We start from the raw sequence: 22,746 nt of genomic DNA, 5'->3' as shown, positions 1-22,746 counted from the left end.
CGCATGTGATCTGCGATTTGCAAACAGATATCCGCAGATTTGCAGGGCTCTACATATACTCTTTGATCAGCATCAGTTATATTTCTCTGTTGACTCCCATGACATGCTGCTAATTGCTAAAGTCTTATTCACACAGACATGCATCTTAGCTTTGTCCCAGGGCCTACAAAATGTGAAGACATACTTTTCTTTTTCCTTGGAAAAATCTTGTCATGCTGGACAGATCTAATACCTAACTGTAATGTCTCAAGCATGCTGAGTGTAGTGGGACAACACGACAAATATAGTACAGTACGTGTGTCACACTGAGCTGTACTTAGCTGTAAATAGAAAGAAAAGGCTGTGCAGGCCCCCCCAAAATGAGATAAAGAAATATGGCCTTTCCCAAAGGCCCACTGGGTTAAAGTGGAACTGGGATAATCACAGACTCTTCTGTTTACAGTGCTGCTGTTCTCCAGTGCTTGTTCTGTATCGGTCCAAGACTGATATTCTATACTGCAGTTGCTTCGGGAATTTCTCCTGATATTTAATAACGTGTCATGTCCCCGTGGGGATGTGGATCATGAGTAGAGCTGTGCAAATAATGGATTTTTCAATTTGCTGGCAATTCTGAAAAATAATTTTAAAAAATGCTTTAGATTGACACAAAACTGGAAATTTTTCAAAAAAAATTTCATTTGAATTTCAAGCATTTTTAGGATAATTTTTATGAAAAACTAAAGGAAATTTCAAAGAAAAGTAATTTCAAATAAAAAATCAAAATGTTTAATTTCAATATGTCCAAATAAAATATTAATTTTGGGGAATGATTTGGTTGGTGTGCTTTTTACCCCCAAAATTTGGCAAAATTAACAGTAATTTGCAACATGTTTTGGTTGACCTGAATCTGCATTTTTGCAAAAAGAAGTTTCATCCAGCTCTAATAGTGGGACAGTCTGACACAAGAAAAACAATACCTGTATCATTCAAGGTACTGCTCCTAAAACCTTTATAAACCTGGCCCTCCTCCATAGCTGATCAGAGCTCTGGTTGCAATGGAATGGATGGAGTTTTGCTGTTTGAGGGTGGGGGTAGTAGAGCTGTTGCTGTGAGGAAGCAGCAGTCACTAGAACAGGGGTGCAGCTGGCAGGACTAGTTCATCTACAGGAGCTGTACAGTAAAGGTTGTTGAGTGAATCTAAGGCCACTCAATGGAGAGCTGGGAAGAACGGAACCCTCCACTGGGGTTGGTGCAGCATAAGGATTAGACCCTTTGCGATACCTTAAAAATTAAGTTGAATGACAGGGAGATGTAGACTGACTAACTGATCCAGAGGATCCCAAGAGCAGAGGAAAAGGTGGATTTAATTCTGTGGCTCTTCTTGATATAAATGGGAGGAATTATGAAACTCTACCACCTTGTACTCTCCTCCCTTTGCAGCAGTTTGAACATTTACCCCTCCCTAAACTCCTAACCTGCCTTCCACTGCATGCAGTTCTTCTGACACCCATCCTGAGCTCAAAACTCCCATGAAATCATGCAATTTTTTCTATATTCCTTTTCCTATTATTGCTGCTTCCCAGGATATTTGTGCAAACTGAAGTGTTCTGCTTTGTAACCAGCATCTTCTGCCTAAGCCCTTGCTTTCGAAATGTAACAATTTTTGACAGTTTGTCACCACAGAAGAGGCTTTGATATCATAAAAACTGGTGAACTGAGAAAGAAAAGAAAGTGGATTGTGAAGCAGTTTTGTACACACATTACTAGATGACCAGCGTTGATAGACATGAAAACGCACATAAAAGTACATGCTAGTGTGATAAGATTTTTAGTATAATATTTTGTCAAAGTTTTTGACAGAGGGTATCTGCAGTTGATGAATCCAAAAATCGAGACATGCCAGAGGAGCTGTAATAGGTTCAGTGGATAAAACACTGGCCTAATCTACCAAGAATTTGGTCTCAGTCTATTCTAAATTGAAATGAGTTTTGCGGTCTCATCCTAGTCTAGATTCTAGCTTGCCCTTCTGAATAATTCAGCAGAATCTCTCTCTCTTGTCAGTAACTGTTCAGGTCCAGGATAACTCCCAGAGAACCTAACTGATCTAAAGTGCTCACCATGTCTCTCCTCTTACCCTGTCAGACGGTGCTTGTGCAGGCCAGAGGTGAGGTCACGGCAGTTATGGGTAGATTGTTAGAGGCTTTTTCACTCTGTCTCCTGCACTATACAACCTAAGACCTCAGCTTTCTATGTTACTCAGGCACTTTCAGATGGTAAAGGGCATAGGTGGGAGGAATAGCCACTTCTCCACATTTACATTTTTTAAAGATAAACCATGCTGTTTAATTTAATATTTGCCTTTAAAGAATGAATTACTGTAGTTATAAATCTCATACCGAGCAATGGATTTGCTAAAGAAAAACAACATATCTACACATGCAGAGGGATGGACACAAATCAACAGAGAAGAACTCTCTTCTACTCAGATCCTGCTCTTTACAGAACTTCATTCTAAGCAGAGGGTTGCTATACTCGCACACGGTAATGGAGTGAAACAATTTGGGGCTTTCATTTTACTTCATTCTAAGTCAGACTACAGCCAAATTTTCTGTGCTGTTTCCATTGCAGTCCCAGCTTCAGACAGTGAAATGTCAAAACCTCACAGAAATTTTAAGGATTTATTTGAAGACCTTTGGAAAACTGATCCCCAAGGCTTCTGGACATGTTTTTAAATGCTGTTTTGTTTCTGCTCTTACAAGCTATTGTTGAGATTTAACTGCCAATGACAGGCATCATGGAAAAAATGTGGGAAGATCCCAGGTCCAGGGGTGGCTCCAGGCACCAGCGCAGAAAACGCGTGCCTTGGGCGGCAAGCCGCAGGGAGCAGACTGCCAGTCGCTGTGAGGGCAGCAGTCAGGCTGCCTTCAGCGGAATGCCTGCGGGAGGTCGGCTGGTCCCGCGGCAAGTCGGCAGCGGGGATGCCAAAGGCGTGGCACCGGCGGACCTCCTGCAGGCATTCCGCCGAATCCGTGTGACCAGCAGACCGTCCGCAGGCGTGCTGCCGAAAGCCGCCTGACTGCCATGCTTGGGGCGGCAAAAAACATAGAGCCGCCCCTGCCCAGGTCACATCTGTTGATGGGTATAAATAGACAAATGACTGGAGATGCTGGAGGACAGAGGAAAGTATTTTCAGGGGTTTGTAGCTATGGTCTAGTCGAAGATACACATCAACAATTGGTCAATTCAGTCCATAGTTTAGGAGTACTCTTGGATTCCTCACTAATACTGAGCTCTCATGTCACAACGGCAGCGAATAATGCTTTCTACATTGCTGGTTGGCTAGAATACTCATGACAGAGGAAGACTTGGCCTCAGTTATTCATGCCTCCATCACCTCTTGGCTGAGTTACAGCAATGCAGCATACCTGGGCATGAAGCCTTCAGCATCTAGAAAACTCCAACTAGTACAGAACATTGCAGTGTGTCTTCTCAGCAACGCAGGCTACCATGGGCATATCACACCTCCACTCTCTATGCTGGCTCTCCATTGAATTTCTAATCAAGTTCCAGGTTTCAATGCTTATCTTGGGCCCAGGGTAGCTAAAAGACCATTTCAAGATGCAGGACAAAGACCACAGCAAACAACTATGCTCCTTTGGAACTCTCAACTATAAGTTAGCACTGACCCCCATCTTGGTACGGCAACTCCCTTCTTTTCATGTGCTGTATATTTATACCTGCCTACTGTATTTTTCACTCCATGCATCTGATGAAGTGGGTTATAGCCCACGGAAGCTTATGCCCAAATAAATGTGTTAGTTGAAACAACTAGGAGTCCTTGTGGCACCTTAGAGACTATAAGAGTAAAACTTGTCTGTGCAGAAGACAGAACCATCTCTGAAGGGGGGGGGGAGGGTCCAAGACTGTAGAATGAGGTTCCCTAAGGAACTAAAGACCTCACAACTTTCCACTCCAAGAGCAAGATGCATTTCTTTGACCCAGCCTTCTCCAGTAAAAACACATGCCAACAAGTATACTGAAGTTGTATAAATAAATGTAAAAAAACCTCACTAAAACAAGACACTTCTCTGCACCCTCTGGGAAGAAGATGAGAACAAACAACACGTGACAGATGAGTAGTCAGCTGGCTTAATGCATGACTGGAAGGTACTCAGTTACTACGGTGATAAGCGTAGTATAAAAACCTATGAAGAACAGAACAAAGCACCTAACTTCTGAGGTGTCCTATCTATTGAACCATGCTGAATACCACAGAGCAGGGGAGTGGTTCTGATAAACAGTCACACATCCAGGAAGAGCTGGTCAAAAACAGAACACAATCCAAGATTGTGTTTTATTAGTAGCATTATACTCAGCATTGTACACACACATAACAAAAAGATGGTCCCCACCCGAAAGAGCTTACAGTCTGAGGGCTTGGTTACACTGGAGAGTTGCAGCGCTGGTGGTGGCTTTACAGCGCTGCAACTCACTCACCGTCCACACTTGAAAGGCACATACAGCGCTGTATTTCCCTGGCTACAGCGCTGGCTGTACTCCATGTCTACCTGGGGAATAACGACTGCAGCGCTGGTGCTGCAGCGCTGGAGTGCCAGTGTAAACAGTGATTAATTTTACTATGCTGTAACTGACCTCCAGAATTTTCCCATAATGCTTTTAACTAAAGAACTCTCTTTGTTTTGTTATGATGCCTCTCTTTGTTTTGTTGTGAACTCGGGGCTCCTGGAGCTGCTTATCTTAGAAACAAACACAGCTCCTGTTTGCTGTGAATGAGGCAGGCAGGGGGATGAATGTCCACAGCTAGTGTTTGCTTGAGGAGAGAAACAGCACGGCGGGTGGTAGGGGAAGGGAGTCCGTCGGAGCAGCTGCTTATCTGGTCTGCAGGCTATTTGCATTTAAGAGTGAATGAGGGGTCAGGGAAGTGGTCAGAATTTGCAAGGCAGGGAGCTGACAGTGTCGGCTCCAAAAATCCACTCTCTCTCTCTCCCCCATGCTCCCTGTCACACTCCACCCCACCCTCCTCTTTTGAAAAGCACGTTGCAGCCACTTGAACGCTGGGATAGCTGCCCATAATGCACCACTCCCAACACCGCTGCAAATGCTGTAAATGTGGCCACACTGCAGCGCTGGTAGCTGTCAGTGTGGCCACACTCCAGCGCTTTCCCTACACAGCTGTACGAAGACAGCTGTAACTCCCAGCGCTGCACACCTGCAAGTGTAGCCAAGCCCTTAGAGACAGATACAGCAAACAGCTGGAGGGAGCCCAAGGCAACACTGAGACAATACTGATTACTGAACAAGCAGTGGACACAGTGCACCAGCTCCCTGGCCTTTGTCCTGTGCTTTGTAGACATTGCAGCAGAGGGAAGGAGAGACGTGTACATTTTTCATCAAAACTTTAAAGTTTTGGAAATTCTCCAACCAACTACATCAGAACCAAACCTTCAAACCCTTTGAGGTTTAACTATCCCTGACTCTTCTACCAGAAGAATGAAAGAATCCTGCTAAGAGTAGAGATGGGCTGGAATCAAAACCATGAATCCAAATACCTCCTAGACATTCAAAGCTGCACATGTCACCTTTCAAACACAAACCAATCTGCAGTTAAAAAGGATAATTAATAGAATTTACATTAGAGCTACTTTGCAAGTGTCCAGCCTTTTCGCTTTGCCCTCAAATGCTGAGCTGCATTTTCTGAGTCTTTAATCTACATCAGAGTGTCAGGATGGCACCTTTCTATTTTAATTGTTAATTATACTTTAAGAGACATAGATTTCTTTTAGTGATTTCCTCTCCTTTGCAATTACTGCAGATAGTAGTGATTAGAATACTGAGTAATTAGAGGGCAGTTTGTCTTGAACAGGAGGAAATTCTCTATTGGTTATCAGATACTAAGGCCATGAGTAAGGTAGTGGAATGCCAGGCGCTCCTTTTGGCAACTTGATTTCATGTTCCTAGCCAAGATTTGGTTTACACTAGATGGGGGATTGCAATGCTATTGTATAACCAAACAGGTGAGGCTGACCAGTTATTTCAGGCCATCATGGCTGTTGTCATGATAATTGCACATTGCAGTCTAAAGGTATAATACTCATCAAAGTTGATATATATGCATCCACTTTCCCATTCTCTTTCCAGGATGACACTGCTGTTACTTTGCAAAACCTTCTTCTCTTATCTGTTTTTCATTTGTGGTTTAATATTGCATAAGTTTATATTGTTTGGGTAATTACCAATATACAGGATTTCCAGGCTGTAAGTACAGCAGCTCTAGGTAGGCATTTTAGTTTATTAGCTATGGTACCCTGGAAACATAATTAAGCACTTTTCATTTTCTTAAAATAGTATACAAGCACTGGGCATTAGAATCAGAAAGATTTCCAAAACAGAGCATTAGGGTAGCTTCAAAACTTTCCCTTGGCAAACTGCCATCAGCAGGGGTCAGCAAAAGTTCAAGATTTCCTATTGTGTAACTTTATGTGCTTAATGTTTTTTTTTTTGTCTGAAATGGCCTTGTCATGTGAAATCACTACATAATTTTCACTTGGCTCTTCACTCACATCTGAGCTGTCATTCCCACAGAAGCCAGTTTGACTTTATGCTTAATGAGAACTTGGACAAGTCCTAAGTAGATAAAGGTCTATGAAATGCAGTAACTAGTGAACTAAATTAGAGAGCCAGCTAACTTCCAAAAGTATGGACTAAGTTTAGGAATCTCAGGAATTTTTGTAAAACCAAAGACCTTTCTGAAGGTGCTTAAAAGAGATCCCATAACTTAACTCTGCTAGTCCAAGTGTCATGATCAGATTCCAATCTGTATAATTACATCCTAACTAGATTTAAAAAAAACAACAAAAAAACCCACCCCCAGTCCTAGGTGTTATGTAGCGTTGCTGGATGGTGTTAAACTATTGTCCAGGGCCGCCCAGAGGATTCCGGGGGCCTGGGGTCTTTGGCAGCGGGGGGCCCCTGCTTTGGCGGTAATTCGGTGGCGAGGGGCCCTTCCATTCCAGGACCCCACCGAATTACCACCAAAGCAGGACCCACCGCTGAAGTGCAGCCGGGTCTTCGGTGGTAATTCGGCGGCGGGTCCCGGAATGGAAGGGCCCCCCACCGCCGAATTACCGCCAAAGACCCGGCTGCACTTCGGTGGCGGGTTCCGCTTCGGCAGTAATTCGCCGGCGGGGGGTCCTTCCGCCCCGGAGTGGAAGGACCCCCGCCGGCGAAGACCGGGAGCGGAAGAAGCTCCGGGGGCCCGGGCCCCGCGAGAGTTTTCCAGGGCCCCCGGAGCGAGTGAAGGACCCCGTTCCAGGGGCTCCGAAAAACTCTCGTGGGGGCCCCTGCGGGGCTCAGGGCCTGGGGCAAATTGCCCCTCTTGCCCCCCCTCTGGGTGGCCCTGCTATTGTCACATTCCAACCCCTGTGAGTGAAATGATTCATATATTGTAGATACACATCATTTGTGATGCACTTGGGGATCCTTCTATGTGAAGAGCACTATATAAATATAACTCTTTATCATTAACATGCCTCATTTGTTTATTATATACGATAAACTGACATCCCTCCAAATAAGCTGACATCTACTGTATTTATATAGCATGGGTTACATTTTCTGAATTCAGTTGAGGACTCAAATCCAAGTAGCTGTACCTCCGGTTACCAGACTTCAGACTATAAGTGGTGCAAGAACTCAGATTTGGGCTTGAAGTTAATAATGTATACCAAACCAATATATACTGGTGTCTTCCCTTATTGTAAGGCTTCTTTAAAAGAGAATTTGTTGGAAGAGCTTACTGAAAGCTTTTCACAAGTGACATTAACAGGTAACATTACTAATTTTTGAGTGAATCTGTTCCTTTCTACTTTTTTTTTGTACTGCTTCTGTGGCAAGCATATTTTTAAATGAGACTAATGCAATTACATACCCCAACTCCCACTGAAAGTCCATGGGTTTTGGATTGCTAACTCACTTAGAATGTGTGTGTGTGTGTCTCTCTCTCACACACAATTTTTTAAATAAGGAAGAGATGTGTGTGCTCAGAGCTATGAGGCAGTCGCTGTATGGCATTAATTGTCAAGTTGTAGATTCTCTGAAGTGCAGAATGTGGTAGTAGCTTTACAGGGGGCCTGGACTGAACTTCTTAATTATGTACCAAATACATAACTCATGTGACCAGATTCTCTTAGCTTGTTAGATCTGAAGATGAGGTGACAGTCAAAAAGAGACAAGTTATCCAGATATAGCCTGTTCAAGAGAGTGCACAGACTTCTGGAATAATTTGCCCAGCCCTATAATGTTGCTACCCCTCCCTTCTTCTTTAGTATTTTCCCAACACAGATATCAAGTTTGCTCCCTATTCCAAATAGAATTACATCCTTCCTCACTCCACTCAAGAGTCCAGCTATACCACCTGTGTCCAAAGACCTGCCAAGGTTGTGCATTATTAATAATCATTTTTAATTTATTGGTGCTCTTGACCAAAGTCCTCTTGATGTTTTCATGAAGGCATCAGTTTAAGGACTCAGCCTTGAATTTGTAAAGGGACCAAGATTCATCTTAAGAATACTTCTGGTGCCTAGCATTCTACTGTGAAACATTGTGAGGAAGGGGGCTGTTACCAGTATTCTCAGCTTTCAGCTCTCTCTTAAGTCTTTCACCTTTTTGGCTGTGAGCATTAGAGCAGATCTTATTGCTGACAATTGACACTGCAGCAACATCTTTCTGATGCCTCACCAAATTTACTGTACCTTTATTTCATTCTGAGATGCAGTGATGCTGCTATACACTTCAGATGTCAGCGGAGTGACAGGCTCTCCCCAGAAGGAGATCCATTTGACTTGACAAGAGGTGAATAACTTGACATGATTGTAAGAATTAACAATCCTGAATGTGTCTCAGTGAGGCTTTTGGCACATTCTTGATTGTCAGATTTATTCTACTAGCAGCTTCTAGCTACAGTATTATAAATGTCCCACATTATTCAGTCTTCTTAGATGCTCCCGAACACAGTTGAGTTGTATGCACCCCTTATATAGGGGATTCCCCAACTTTTCCTGTTCTCATAGTTGAGTGACGCATGTCTATCTAATCTTATTCAGAAAGTGCTTATATCTGGCATTTGAGGGCCATAATTGGATATTGTATATTTCTACAGTGCCCATACTAAACTTTTGGATAATGTTGCTCAATAGTATTAAAGAGCTGCTACATTTTATCCCAGAGGTAGCTGCTCAGTGTATGTATAAGCTTGAAAATAAAAAGTTCAAATGAAAATTTCTATAAACATTAGAGCTGGTTAAAAATGGCAGTCATTTTTGCAAGACATTTTTTAAACAAAACATTTTTAAAAAATTCCCATAAAAGTTTATTGGGTTTCAAAAAACAAAACACATTTTGTTTATTTTGGGGAGGGGGGATGGTTAATAAATTCAGTTTTTGAAAACCAAATCACAAAATTTTTGAGTGCAAATTTCAGGTTTGGTTTCTGGTTTTTCAGTGGGGGAAAAAAATCAGAAAATTTCAACCAAAAGGAAAATTGGGAAAACGATAAAAATTTTCATTTTGGTCACAGAGGCATTTTTCATTTTAAAAAACTAAAAAAAAAATGTTGTTCCACGCTAATAAATATAAAGCATTATTATTAGCACTGAATGTTCACTTAAATTCCTTCTCTGTTAGTGCAGCAAAGAATCCTGTGGCACCTTATAGACTAACAGACGTTTTGCAGCATGAGCTTTCGTGGGTGAATACCCACTTCTTTGGATGCAAGTAGTGGAAATTTCCAGGGGCAGGTTTATATATGCAAGCAAGAAGCAAGCTAGAGATAACGAGGTTAGTTCAATCAGGGAGGATGAGGCCCTGTTCTGGCAGTTGAGTGAAAACCAAGGGAGGAGAAACTGGTTCTGTAGTTGGCAAGACATTCACAGTCTTTGTTTAATCCTGAGCTGATGGTGTCAAATTTGCAGCTGAATTGGAGCTCAGCAGTTTCTCTTTGAAGTCTGGTCCTGAAGTTTTTTTGCTGCAGGATGGCCACCTTAAGATCTGCTATTGTGTGGCCAGGGAGGTTGAAGTGTTCTCCTACAGGTTTTTGAATATTGCCATTCCTAATATCTGATTTGTATCCATTTATCCTTTTCCTTAGAGACTGTCCAGTTTGGCCGATGTACATAGCAGAGGGGCATTGCTGGCATATGATGGCATATATTACATATATTACATTGGTGGACGTGCAGGTGAAAACCTACCGACTGCTATGCCTACCTTCATGCCTCCAGCTTCCATCCTGGGCACACCACAAGATCATTTTCTACAGCCAAGCACTGAGGTACAACCGCATCTGCTCTAACGCCACAGACAGAGACCAACACCTACAAAATCTCCACCAAGCATTCTCAAAACTACAGTACCCGCATGAGGAAATAAGGAAACAGATCAACAGAGCCAGACGTGTACCCAGAAACCTCCTACTGCAAGACAAACCCAAGAAAGAAACCAACAGGACTCCACTGGCCATCACATACAGCCCCCAGCTAAAACCCCTCCAGCGCATCATCAAGGATCTACAACCCATCCTAGACAATGATCCCACACTTTCACAGGCCTTGGGTGGCAGGCCAGTCCTCGCCCACAGACATCCTGCCAACCTGAAGCATATTCTCACCAGTAACTGCACACCGCACCATAGTAACTCTAACTCAGGAACCAATCCATGCAACAAATCTCGATGCCAACTCTGCCCACATATCTACACCAGCGACACCATCACAGGACCTAACCAGATCAGCCACACCATCACCGGTTCATTCACCTGCACGTCCACCAATGTAATATATGCCATCATATGCCAGCAATGCCCCTCTGCTATGTACATCGGCCAAACTGGACAGTCTCTAAGGAAAAGGATAAATGGACACAAATCAGATATTAGGAATGGCAATATTCAAAAACCTGTAGGAGAACACTTCAACCTCCCTGGCCACACAATAGCAGATCTTAAGGTGGCCATCCTGCAGCAAAAAAACTTCAGGACCAGACTTCAAAGAGAAACTGCTGAGCTCCAATTCATCTGCAAATTTGACACCATCAGCTCAGGATTAAACAAAGACTGTGAATGGCTTGCCAACTACAGAACCAGTTTCTCCTCCCTTGGTTTTCACTCAACTGCCAGAACAGGGCCTCATCCTCCCTGATTGAACTAACCTCGTTATCTCTAGCTTGCTTCTTGCTTGCATATATAAACCTGCCCCTGGAAATTTCCACTACTTGCATCCGAAGAAGTGGGTATTCACCCACGAAAGCTCATGCTGCAAAACGTCTGTTAGTCTATAAGGTGCCACAGGATTCTTTGCTGCTTCTACAGAACCAGACTAACACGGCTACCCCTCTGATACTTCTCTGTTAGTAAGCATCTCAGGTTGTCATTATTTTTAACACTGTGCACTTTTAAGCTACCGAATACTGTTATGCAATTGGAAACATTCTATTTTCTATGAATTAGCTCTGTACTGTAATGTAGTCATTGGTTACTTATAATACATTTCTTTAAACAGACGTAAGGTGGAAAGCTTACGTAAAGAAAGCAATGAAACATGCAAACCGTATCCAAATCTCACAAGATGCTATTTGTAGCAAATAGTGCTTTTGGTTTTGTACCTCACTGATACCATCCTTTCATTCTTTCTGCTACTGAGTCTAAGGCCTATCTACTATGTACAGTTTTTCTTCTGGTGTAACTACATTGGTTAGGGGATGTTTTTTTTAAACTGGTATAGTTATACTGGTATAACTCTTAATGTGGGTATCGTTTAACTAATAAATGTGCTTATACTAGTTTAGATTATTCCCCTTCCAGTATAGGCATAAACTATGCCAGGAGAAGCACTTTTACATTAATGTAACAGCATCCACACTAGGGGGTTTGTATTATACTGGTATGATGAAAGCAGTACAACTTGTGTGTTTAGAAAAGGCCTAAAGTGTAACTGCTTTGACTGTCACCCCACTTCCTGCCCAAATCTAATTTACTTGTATGTTTATGGCTGTGTCTATTTTTACACGACTTCCTATAAGATTACCACTGTGCTGATCATAGCACAGAATACACCTGCTGTTATACTAGAGCTGGTGTTAGCATTGCAGACGTTAACCTTAGAACCCACACCACCTCAAGTATGCACATACATAATTCCTCTATAACATTAGTGCCAACACCAAGATGGCTCTCATAACTTTGCCCCTCCATTGAACCAGTTACCCTAAGTTCCCTTCCTCTCTGTATGTCTAGACCACAATTACAAGGTATGACTCTAGCTCAGGTCCCAAAACAGCAAAGCCGCAGCAATGTGAGTTTCAGTGTGGGCTATACAAACCCACTAGAACCCTGGGTAATTGTTTGGAGGCTTAGCTGTGCTTTATCTCACACTGCTATGGCTTTACTGTTCACAGCTTCACTGTTCTAGCTCAGGTATGTCAGCTTAAGCTGCAGTCATGACTAGAGATACCTTCAGTTATTCTAGTGCAGGAGTAGGTAGCAACAGAGGTGCTTCTGTACATATGACCCGCTCCTGAAACCAAAACAGAGCTCTGGTTCCAGGAAGACTCTCATGAAGACAAGGTAGTGACTATCTGTAGTTATCTTTCCAGCTCTCAGAAGCAGATTGGGGTATACCATCATCCCTATTGTAGTTGCAGCCAAACTTATAACCCTTCTTCCTGGTGGACTGATAACATGATTTTAAATATAAAAGTTGGATGCTGACTAAGAACCTGTAATTTCTAGTTTAAGAACACTTTCATTGTTATTTCTAGGATGTCTAATATGTTAATCCCCTTTTCTCAACAATTTCCCCCACATTACTTCCTTCTTACCTCTGAAAATAGAGGTGTAACAGGGTGAACCCTGCTCCGGGGGTTTTAAGGGGTTTAAAAAGTGGCCTGACAGAGCTGAGCTGATTGGGGAAGTGGCTACAGCTGGGGGCCACACCCCAAACTGAGGAGCAGGGCCTTATAAAAGGCAGGGAAGCTAGGAACCCAGACAGTCTCTCTTCTGCCTTCAGAGAGAGATGGGCCTAGCTGCTGGGAAAGAGAGACCAGGTACCTGAGTGCAGCAGGGCTGGGGAAGGCTGAGGAGCCGGGGAGCTCCAGCCTAGAAAGCCCCAGGCTGCGGCCTAGGAGTGGGCCGATAGGTACTGTGGGTTGCAGAGGGCAGCCCAGGGGTAGGACAAAGCAGCAGGTCCAAACCCTCCTTGCCAGGGATGAGTTGGCTGAGACTGCAGTCTGCCCAGAGTGTGGGGCTAGACAATGACTGGCAGTAGCCATACACTGAGGCAAGGTAGGGATAGAGGGTGAGGGTTACCTAAGGAGGGGAGACCCAGAGAGACGGGGCTTATTGTCAGGGGGCAGCACCCCAAAGAAAGGGGCACCGGGTCCAGGGAGGGACACGGGGGCCAGACGAACAGGTGGATCACTGGCCTGCAGAGGGCGCTCCGGTGCTGGACGGAGCTAATTCCATGAGTCACCAGCAGGAGGCGCCGCAGGGGTGAGTACCGCCCTGTTACAAGAGGGTTGAAGTATTAGGTGCATTTTCTCCTGTGCATCTAATAAGATTCCATTCACAGATAGTATATTACATTAAAAAGCTACAGTAAAAAAACCCATTGTTCTCCACTGATTTTCATCTCTCCCTGCTAATGAAATTGCCATAGTATTTGATTGGGGGGGGAGCTAAGATTGAAATAAGCTTCACTGTAATGTATTAAATTCCTCTATCCAGCTTACAATAGGAACTCTCACTCTTACATGAAGTGAGACTATGGAATTCTAAATTCTAAAAAGCAATCTGAGTCAGAGATGGCTAATAACTGAGTCTAAAACACAGGAAATTGGCATATTTGCTTTAAAACTAGGTGTTAACTAGGTGTTAAGACCCATGAAGAAAAACAATTTTTAAAAAAAAAGACACAGTCCTTCAACCATTAGCTGTTTTTTTAGAATTCACACCTTTGGTTTGGAAGCGTCCACTTTTCTAGTTAGCTTCCCTTTATCTTTTTGGACTCATTTTTTATGAGGACTGGAAGTGCTGAAACACCATGACAGAAAGAGAAAAATCAGGTGTTAAGGCCTGTTTGATGTTGCATTCTATACGTTTATGGAAATATGCTTATGAGTGTAAATATGACATAACTGGAATATGCTTTATGCTAGATATGCCATGTAACATAGCTTTGCAAAGGTTATGATCTACTGCATATATTCATCCTATTTGTAGGCATGTATCATTTTTATGTCTGAAGTTATGCGCGTTGGCTCTATGCTTGTATTTGAAGTGTTTGCTGTAGGAAAAACATAAGGGAAGGGTTTATTCAAGTAATTAGGAGTAATTAACTAACAATGGACTTTGGGAGATGCCAATCCCCATCGGAGATTTCCTGGGAATTTTCAAACTAACATGTAAACAATGGTGTCAGCCTGCAAAAGCTGAATCATTCATGGACATGTGACTTGCTCAGGTGGCTACAAACTCCATCTTGTTGCTGTGATTTTGCACAGAAAAACAAAGGGATTTCTGCCCACAAGAGAGAGAATATAAAAGGCCCTGGAAGCCTCTCCATTTTTGTCTTCAGCTGGCTCAAGGGATGGCCTCTTCACCCCAAAGAGATGCCGGAAAGAAACAGGAACAAAGGACTATAACGGTGGCGGTGTGAGTGATTGCTGGACCCAAGCCATAAACTACAACGTTGGTCTGAAAAGGATTGTGCCTGAGATAACAACTAGAGCAGGGATCGGCAACTTTTGGCCTGCGGCCCGCCAGGGTACCCACCCTGGTGGGCCAGGCTGGTTTGTTTACCTGCCACGTCTGCAGGTTCGGCCAATCGTGGCTCCCACTGGCCGCAGTTCGCCGCTCCAGGCCAATGGGGGCTGTGGGAAGCAACACAGGCTGAGGGATGTGCTGGCTGCTGCTTCCCGCAGCCCCCATTGGGCTGGAGTGGAGAACCGCGGCCAGTGGGAGCCGCAATTGGCCAAACCTGCGCACCCGGCAGGTAAACAAACCGGCCCGGCCCACCAGGGTGCTTACCGTGGTGGGCTGCGTGCAAAAGGTTGATGATCCCTGATCTAGGGTGAGAAGTTAGTATTTGTAACTAGATCCTTAGTGTATTAAGTTAGCCTTGCATATTTTGATGTATTTTACATAGTAATTTACCTTGTTCTGTCTGTTATTACTTGAAACCACTTAAATCCTACTTTTTATACTTAATAAAATCACTTTTTTGTTTATTAATTAACCCAGAGTAAGTGATTAATACCTGGGGGAGTAAACAGCTGTGCATCTCTCTATCAGTGTTAGAGGACAGACAATTTTTGAGTTTATCCTGTATAAGCTTTATACAGAGCAAAACGGATTTATTTGGGGTTTGGATCCCATTGAGAGCTGGGTGTCTGGGTGCTGGAGACAGGAGCACTTTTTAAGCTGTTTTCAATTAAGTCTGCAGCTTTGGGGGCATGGACCAGACCTGGTCTGTGTTGCAGCAGGCTTGTGTGTCTGGCTCAACAAGGCAGGGTTCTGGAGGCCCAAACTGGCAGAGAAAACAGGCTCAGAGGTAGTCTCAGCACATCAAGTGACAGTCCCAAGGGGGTCTCTGTGACCGAACCCATCACAGCCTGTACATTTTTTTGTATTTAAGAATCCAAGCACACACTTAGTTTCTCAGCCAAATGGTTAATTTTTATTAAACAGAAAGATTGACCAGAGAGTGAAAGAAGTCACACCACAGACAGCTGCCAGGAAATGCTGCTCAGAAGCAACTCTTAGCACAGCTTTAACCCCTAATTAATTAGTCATATTATTGCTTGGCACTTGCCTAGTGCCTTTCATGCAAGGGTCTCAAAGTACTTCACAAACATCAGTTTGACATAACAAGATAGGTCAGAATTATTTCCCCTTACAGATTGTAAAAGTGAGGCACAGAAAGGTTAACAGACTGACTTTTCAGAGGTACAGTACAGAGCACCCACAATTCCCACTGAAGTAAATGGGAGCTGCAGGCACTCAACCTCTCTAAATATCAGGTCATATCTGACTTCCCAACGTTACCCATGAAACCTGGTGCATAGCCAGGAATCTGCTAATTCCAATTTCCAGGCTTTCATCACAGACCATTCTTCCTTAGTCAACTAAATACTTTTTGCAACTGATGTTACAACCTGTATTTCAGAATCTTCTTTGACTCCTCCCTGTTCTCACCACTCATCTCTTCAAAACCATCTGCATTATCTTGGGATTGTGCCATATTTGTATACAGGTGAACAGCTGACCTAAAATCCCCATATCCACTCTGCCATGGTTGGTGCCGTATCTTTTTCCAAACACAACTCACCTCTCTCTATACAATGCCCCACCAACAAAAAGAACTAAAGTCCATCCTGTGTGCTATGAACATTGAGACCCTACCCTAGATCATTTAGCACTGATGTAATGTCAGTGCAAGAAAGTGGGAATTACACCTGATCTATAGATAGGAAAATACAAGCATTTTGTCATGCACTTGTCATTTATTTTTAACTGGTTGCTTGTTGTAAATTAATTTCATGATGTTGTGAACAACTTTTCAGGATAATGAGTGTACTTGGGGCTTGTTTGTTGTTGTCTGAAGGAAGTCAAGTACTCAACTGTATTAAAACATTTCAGTTGGGTAATGGACTTGCAATTAACTCCATAGATAGTTTAGTGATGGACTGCAAATTTAGTGACACTTATACAGTAACATCAATCCAGACCTTTTTTAGCATTCTGCTGTAGTGAAGCAATTTAAACCTGGAATTTTCAGGAGAGATCCTTTCTTTAGGTCTGAAATGTTTGTCTGCCAGTCCATCTTTCCTTCGCAACTGAGAAATTTTATCTTTGCCAAGCATCAGTTTCTGCCTCATCAATCGTGTTTCAAAGGGAGATGTTCAGTCATCTCAACTCTGTGACTAACTAGTTTACTTGCCAACTTCAAAGGCATGGTGTTCTCTATGCATCACACCACTTTGGAGGATGGCTTTAATTTGAAATATTTCCATTCTTTAGATCCACATTTTACTGGGCTAGCTAAGTAAAGGATATTTACTCCCCAAACATTACTTCACCTCCTTATAATTGCCAGAGGGAAATTTGTAGCAGGGGGCGAGGGGACTGAAGCCGAGTGCAAAAGGAGTTATTTTTGTTCATAAAAACAGCAAACCTATCAAAGATGCACAGCTTATAAACGATAGCTGCTTCACATCAAATAGAAACAGTAAGGGTTACTGAGGGACACTAAAAACAGGCCACTAACCGATAGCCACCAAGAAAAGCAAGCTACTAGACTTACAAAGAAGAGATGCAAAATCCTTCAACAATACAGCGCCAGGAAGAGGAGAGAGGTGTTGAAGTGGGATTTTCAAATGATGAAGAGTGTCAGAAAAACGGAGAGAGCTAAGGAGAGTTCCAGAGACCGGGGATTGGAAGCTAGAACAAAACAAACACCAGCCTTTAGAAACTGCAAAGCAAGGCTACACCGTAGAGAGAAGAAAGGCTAAGGCAGAGTTGTAATGTAACTAGGCATTTTAGTGCCAGAGGAAAGCAAGCATATTTGTGCCCCCTACCAGGGTTTTTTTTGTTTTGTTTTCTCATTTTTCCACCCCATTCATTGGTGACTCATAAATGTTGATAGTGGGAGGAACACAATATAAAGGTTTGAGGAGGCATGTGACCGCCCCACAGAGGTTTTCAAACTGCAAGATGAGCCCCCTAAGGAGGCGGGGCTCGGGAAGGGAGCACCACCTCCACCCGACTCACCTCAACAGGTCACCTAGCCTGTTTGGGTTGGGGGGTGCAACCAAAAAATCTGGGGGCCACATGACCCCCACATACCCCCCTCATGTGTCACCTCTGGCCCAATTTTTCTGCCTCTGTAGCGTTGCACCCTTGGTGGCTGCCTCACTCGCCCCACCCTGGTTATGGCCCTGTGCTAAGGAAGCAAACAAGCACATACAGCGTGCATAGCAGAGAATGGCAGAAAAGACTAGTTTGTGTGATTGTTAGAGTCAAGACTTTGACCTTGAATCTGAAGTCTACCAAGTCCCCTTTACATCACTGTGGCAGTGCAAAGAAGCCTTACATAACCCCCTGAGAAAGTTTCCTGTACATAGTCTCCCTGGCTATCAATGTTTGTGAGGTGCTCAAATACTACTGTGATGAGAGCAACAGAAAATCATACAATAGTATAAATCATTGTGTACAGTACAAAGAAGAGCAATAAATAAATATTATTATAAAAATAGTAAAATCTGTCTAGTGTTGTGTATTTTTGTACATCCCATTCCTAAAACATGGTTAGTTGGGTAGGGAAGTGTTGTCATACCATGGTGACAGAAACCACACAGTATTTGAGATAAGCTACAGTATTTCATAGTATGCTGAAGATAATGAAAATATTCTCATTTTCCAAATGGCATTTGGACGGTGTCAATATTAACCGAATTGCTAGTGTCATGACACAGACACCCCTTCATTTGAAATGCAAAGTAACAAGTGTTAGGTCTGTTTCTAAAGAGACTTGGAGAATATGAATAATGGAAAATGTCCGTAATTCTTAAGTACTGCTTGCAACCCAAATTACATATTCATTTGAAACTGATACAATGTGTTCCATACAGAGAGGAGGGATAGCTCAGTGGTTTGAGCATTGGCCTGCTAAACCCAGGGTTGTGAGTTCAATCCTTGAGGGGGCCACTTAGGGATCTGGGGTAAAAATCTATCTGGGGATTGGTCCTGCTTTGAGCAGGGAGTGGGACTAGATAATCTCCAGAGGTCCCTTCCAACCCTGATATTCTATAAAATTCCAAGTTTCTCAAAACCAACAGTAGAAAAATGCTGGGTGTCGTATACCGTAATTGCATGTGATAACTACACATTCTACTGTATAGTCCTAAGTGAATAAATGCCTTTAACTGGAGGTAAGATTAAAAGAATGTATCACTCACCAGAGTTCAACTAAAAGTGTGAACACTGTAGGCTTCTCAAAGTAGATGGCTTAGGAATATAGAAAAATCAAACTTGCAATGATGCAGGAGAATGAACTAAAAGACACTTGAATTCCCTTCCAGCTCCAATGGTCCTTTAAAAATAAAATCAAAGAAATACAAATGTAGGTAAGATGAAGTGGACCCAAGCCTGCACACACATACTCCTTTTCTGAAGATGAAAATTTTTTTACAGACCCTGAGCTCTGGAAGATTGTATTTTCTCCCAACTGCAGATCTGCTTCTAAGACAGCCTCCAGGGAGGATTGGGTAATAACTTTGTGAAGCTAAGAGACAACTTGGAGATTATCGATAGACCATCTCCAAAGAGATTTTATAATTTAAATATTATTTTCTGTCAAAGTACATTATTACAACTTTTTGGTTTCAATAGGAGTAAGGTTCTGCATGTATTTTATGAGGTTGGGGTTTTCTAGTACTTTCGAGGTACACAGGCTTTATTTGTTTGTCTTGTCTGATCTATCATAAAGGCCAAATACTGCTCACAGCTCTAAAATCAGTGGGGTTACTTCAGATTTATACCAGTCTGATAGAGATCAGAATTTGCCACTAATGCCATATATTAGTAGTAGGATGCGCTCTGAAACAAATCATAATGTTAAGGATTTATATCTTTCAAGAGCTGTTCAAACATAGATACAGTATATTAATCCTGGCAACACCCCTGTGAGGTAGGCAAATAGTATTATCCCCTTTTATTGAGGAATGGTAAAATGAGTCACTACAGTTAAGAATTCCATGCATGAACATCTTAGTCAGTGGCAGAACCAGGAGCAGAACCCAGGTGTTCCTGGCTTTTAGTTGTATGCTCATTTCTGCATAACAGTCCTATGAAGTGGAATAGATATAAGCCTTTAGTAAGTTGTGCACTGTCAGTCCCATCAGTTGCAAGAGAGGGCCCTGATATTGCACTGAGAAACACAGGCAGTCCTGAATGCAGGATAAAGTGTATGATCAGGGCTGGCTCTAGGCATCAGCAAACCAAGCACGTGCTTGGGGCAGCACAACTCTAGAGGTGGCATTCCAGGGGCGGCACTTGGCTCGCTTTTTTTTTTTTGCTTCGGCACTTCACTCTTGGAGGGTTTTTTTTCGGGGGGGTGGCAAAAACAAGCTGTCATCCTCATATGCCTGAGGTTCAGCATATTCCTATCCCCACTTTCACGTTACAATTGTTCTGGTAGTAACCCACTTGATGAGCAAACCTCACAGGATTTTTGGGCGCTGCAGGGATCTTTAGCTTAGGTCTGAGGAGCATTGCTGTAGAAAGAGAGAGAGAAGCAACCAGCTTAACCATGAAAGTTATTTATTGCCAGGTAATAACCATACAAGGGGAGCCAAACAAACAAAACAGTTATAATATTCAATGTAGCTTAAATTTGATTATAAAAATCAGGTTTAGAAAACTGAAACTGATCATACAAGTGAGGGTCAGAAGGCTATACCTAGAGAGAGAGAGAGAGAATTAGGTTCTCACCACTCCGTGAAGCTTGAATCGATAAGGGTTCCCAGGTGATGGTGGTAGCTGAGGGTCTGGAGTGCTGGAGACTGGCAGAGCCCCCACCATGATCAGTCAGGAGAAGAAGTCCCAATGGAACTGATGCAGATTTTGGATCCAGGCATCAGAACACTTACTTGAGCATGGGTAGGGTTTTTTTTTTAGGGAAAGAACAATGGTTCAAGGGAGAACACTAGATTTGTTTATGGGTAAACTGATGGCTCCAGGGATATACCAAAGTTGTTTTGTTCAGGCTAGACAATAGGAACGGATCATTCCTGGCTATGGGTGGTGTTCCTTCGAGGGAGCTCACAATGCAACTAGGCAGCTTCAGTATTTTGGATACCAATAAAGGATTCATTACTAGAATTGGTCTGATAACTATAGAGCTGGGGTGTGCAGGCGAGGATTCATTAACATCTGGAGCAGAGATTTCCCATCATGCAGTGCTTCCCTGCTTTTCTGGTCCCAGAGTTCAGTGCGGTTCTTGCCTTGGAATCTCTGTTCTCCATTCTGTATGCTAATAGAGATGCCTCCCTGTCCCATATTTGATACAAATGAGGCTAGGGGAGTTTCCTTAATCCTGTCAACCTTGTCCAGAGGGATTTAGGTGTGTCTTCCACTGCCTTTTCATTGCTTTTTGTAAGTCTTTCTTCCGATCGGCTTTGGTTCAAGCAGAGGCAGGGAGAGGTCTTTTGTGAGTCAGACAGGCTGGATGCTGCGCTTTGGTTCCCTAAGAACACGGAGCTGATAGGTTACAGGACTGACAAATAACAGTTTATAAAAGGCTTGTCTTTTAGGGCAGGTCTTGACTACCTGCCGGATCAGCGGGTAGAAATCAATCTATCGGGGATCGATTTATCGCGTCTCGTCTGGACGTGGATAAATAGATCCCCGAAAGCGCTCCCCATTGACTCTGGAACTCCAGCTCGCGAGAGACGGAAGCGGAGTTGACGGGGGAGGGGCAGCAGTCGACTCGCCGCCGTCTTCACGGCCAAGTAAGTCGACCTAAAATACGCTAACTTCAGTTACACAACTTCAGCTACGCGAATAGTGTATCTTAGGTCGACACCGCCCCCGCGCCCAGTGTAGACCAGGGCTTAGCTTCACATCTTACAGCTGTTGTGCAGGCATCAACTCACATGGGGAAATACTCCCTGCTGGCCCCCACCACATATGAATGAGAGAATGGATGTTTGTTTTTTTTAATCACAGCCTTGCAAAATTGTCAGGGACTTGAGTAGCACATACATGGTTTATCCTCCTCCCCCTTATAAAGACAAGGACAATGAAAAAAACTGATATTTTACATGCCCATTGAAAAACTAACTCACTATGTGAATGTAGAATTTTGCACAGCTGTTGCATCATATGTCTTTGCATCTTCATAAATCCCAGTGTTGTGCCTAATTGCACCTGGATTTTTTAATTCTGAATCACAGTAAGCCTCACAGGCTGACATCTTACAGAAAAGTGAACCACCAAGAAACCCATTAACAGCTGTTTGCAGCATATCAGGCTTCCTAAGTCAGAAAATGTTTTACATTGATGCAGTACTTGGGGGTAGGTTAATATTTAGTTTTGCTTGTCGCTTCTTCAAATTCCCAGGGCAGCATTCACTCTAGGAGAGAATCCAACTTGTTTTTTCAAACCACCCCGGTGGTAGGTGCCTCCACTTGGTTCACTGCCAGGGATGCTTTTGGGCATCTCATCACATGATCAGGCCCCAACAGCTGGAGCTGATGCAGAAAGGTCAGCTGCTTTCTTTTCCCCTACTACTATCAGCAAGGCTTTCATCTCCTCACCTCCTGCTGAGTAAAGTCTGCATTCCCTCTTTACTTGGCTTGATCCTCTGGCTGGGTGTTTAATGTTATACTCTTTATGCAATAATGTGTTCATCACCTACTTCTATTGTGGCTCACTGTCTTGAGAAAGCTACTAGCAACAGTGCGGTTCAGAGGGATGATGATGGCCACTTTGTCACCTGCTAAGACAGTTGCTGAAATGTCTCATTTGTTTTCTAGGTCAGATGCCTTTCCATTCCATACACCCTCTGGTGACATACATTCGTGTGTGCGTACGCCATCCTTTGCCCAGTGGTTAGTTCATTGCAATGTGCATCTAATTACATTTAGAGCTGGATCCCTCCCCCTCAGAGATGTCCAGCTTTTTCCCAGCCCTTGCAT

General features: G+C 43.2%; 1 long non-coding RNA gene across 1 annotated transcript in view; it reads right to left on the bottom strand.

The window, feature by feature from the left end:
- Positions 1–506: 506 nt before the first annotated feature.
- LOC123375520 overlaps positions 507–22,746 on the bottom strand; it is a 35,765-nt gene continuing 13,525 nt past the window's right edge. Inside the window, exons 2-4 of the long non-coding RNA XR_006581498.1 lie at positions 19,006–19,139; positions 17,352–17,488; positions 507–609 (exon numbers count right to left, since the gene is read on the bottom strand). This is a non-coding gene — a long non-coding RNA (uncharacterized LOC123375520). The remainder of the gene's footprint in view (positions 610–17,351; positions 17,489–19,005; positions 19,140–22,746) is intronic.

The sequence above is a fragment of the Mauremys mutica genome, chromosome 8 (assembly GCF_020497125.1).
Source record: "Mauremys mutica isolate MM-2020 ecotype Southern chromosome 8, ASM2049712v1, whole genome shotgun sequence".
NCBI lineage: Eukaryota > Metazoa > Chordata > Testudines > Geoemydidae > Mauremys > Mauremys mutica.
Note: the sequence above shows the minus strand (reverse complement) of the source record. Positions and strands in the feature narration are given on the sequence as shown.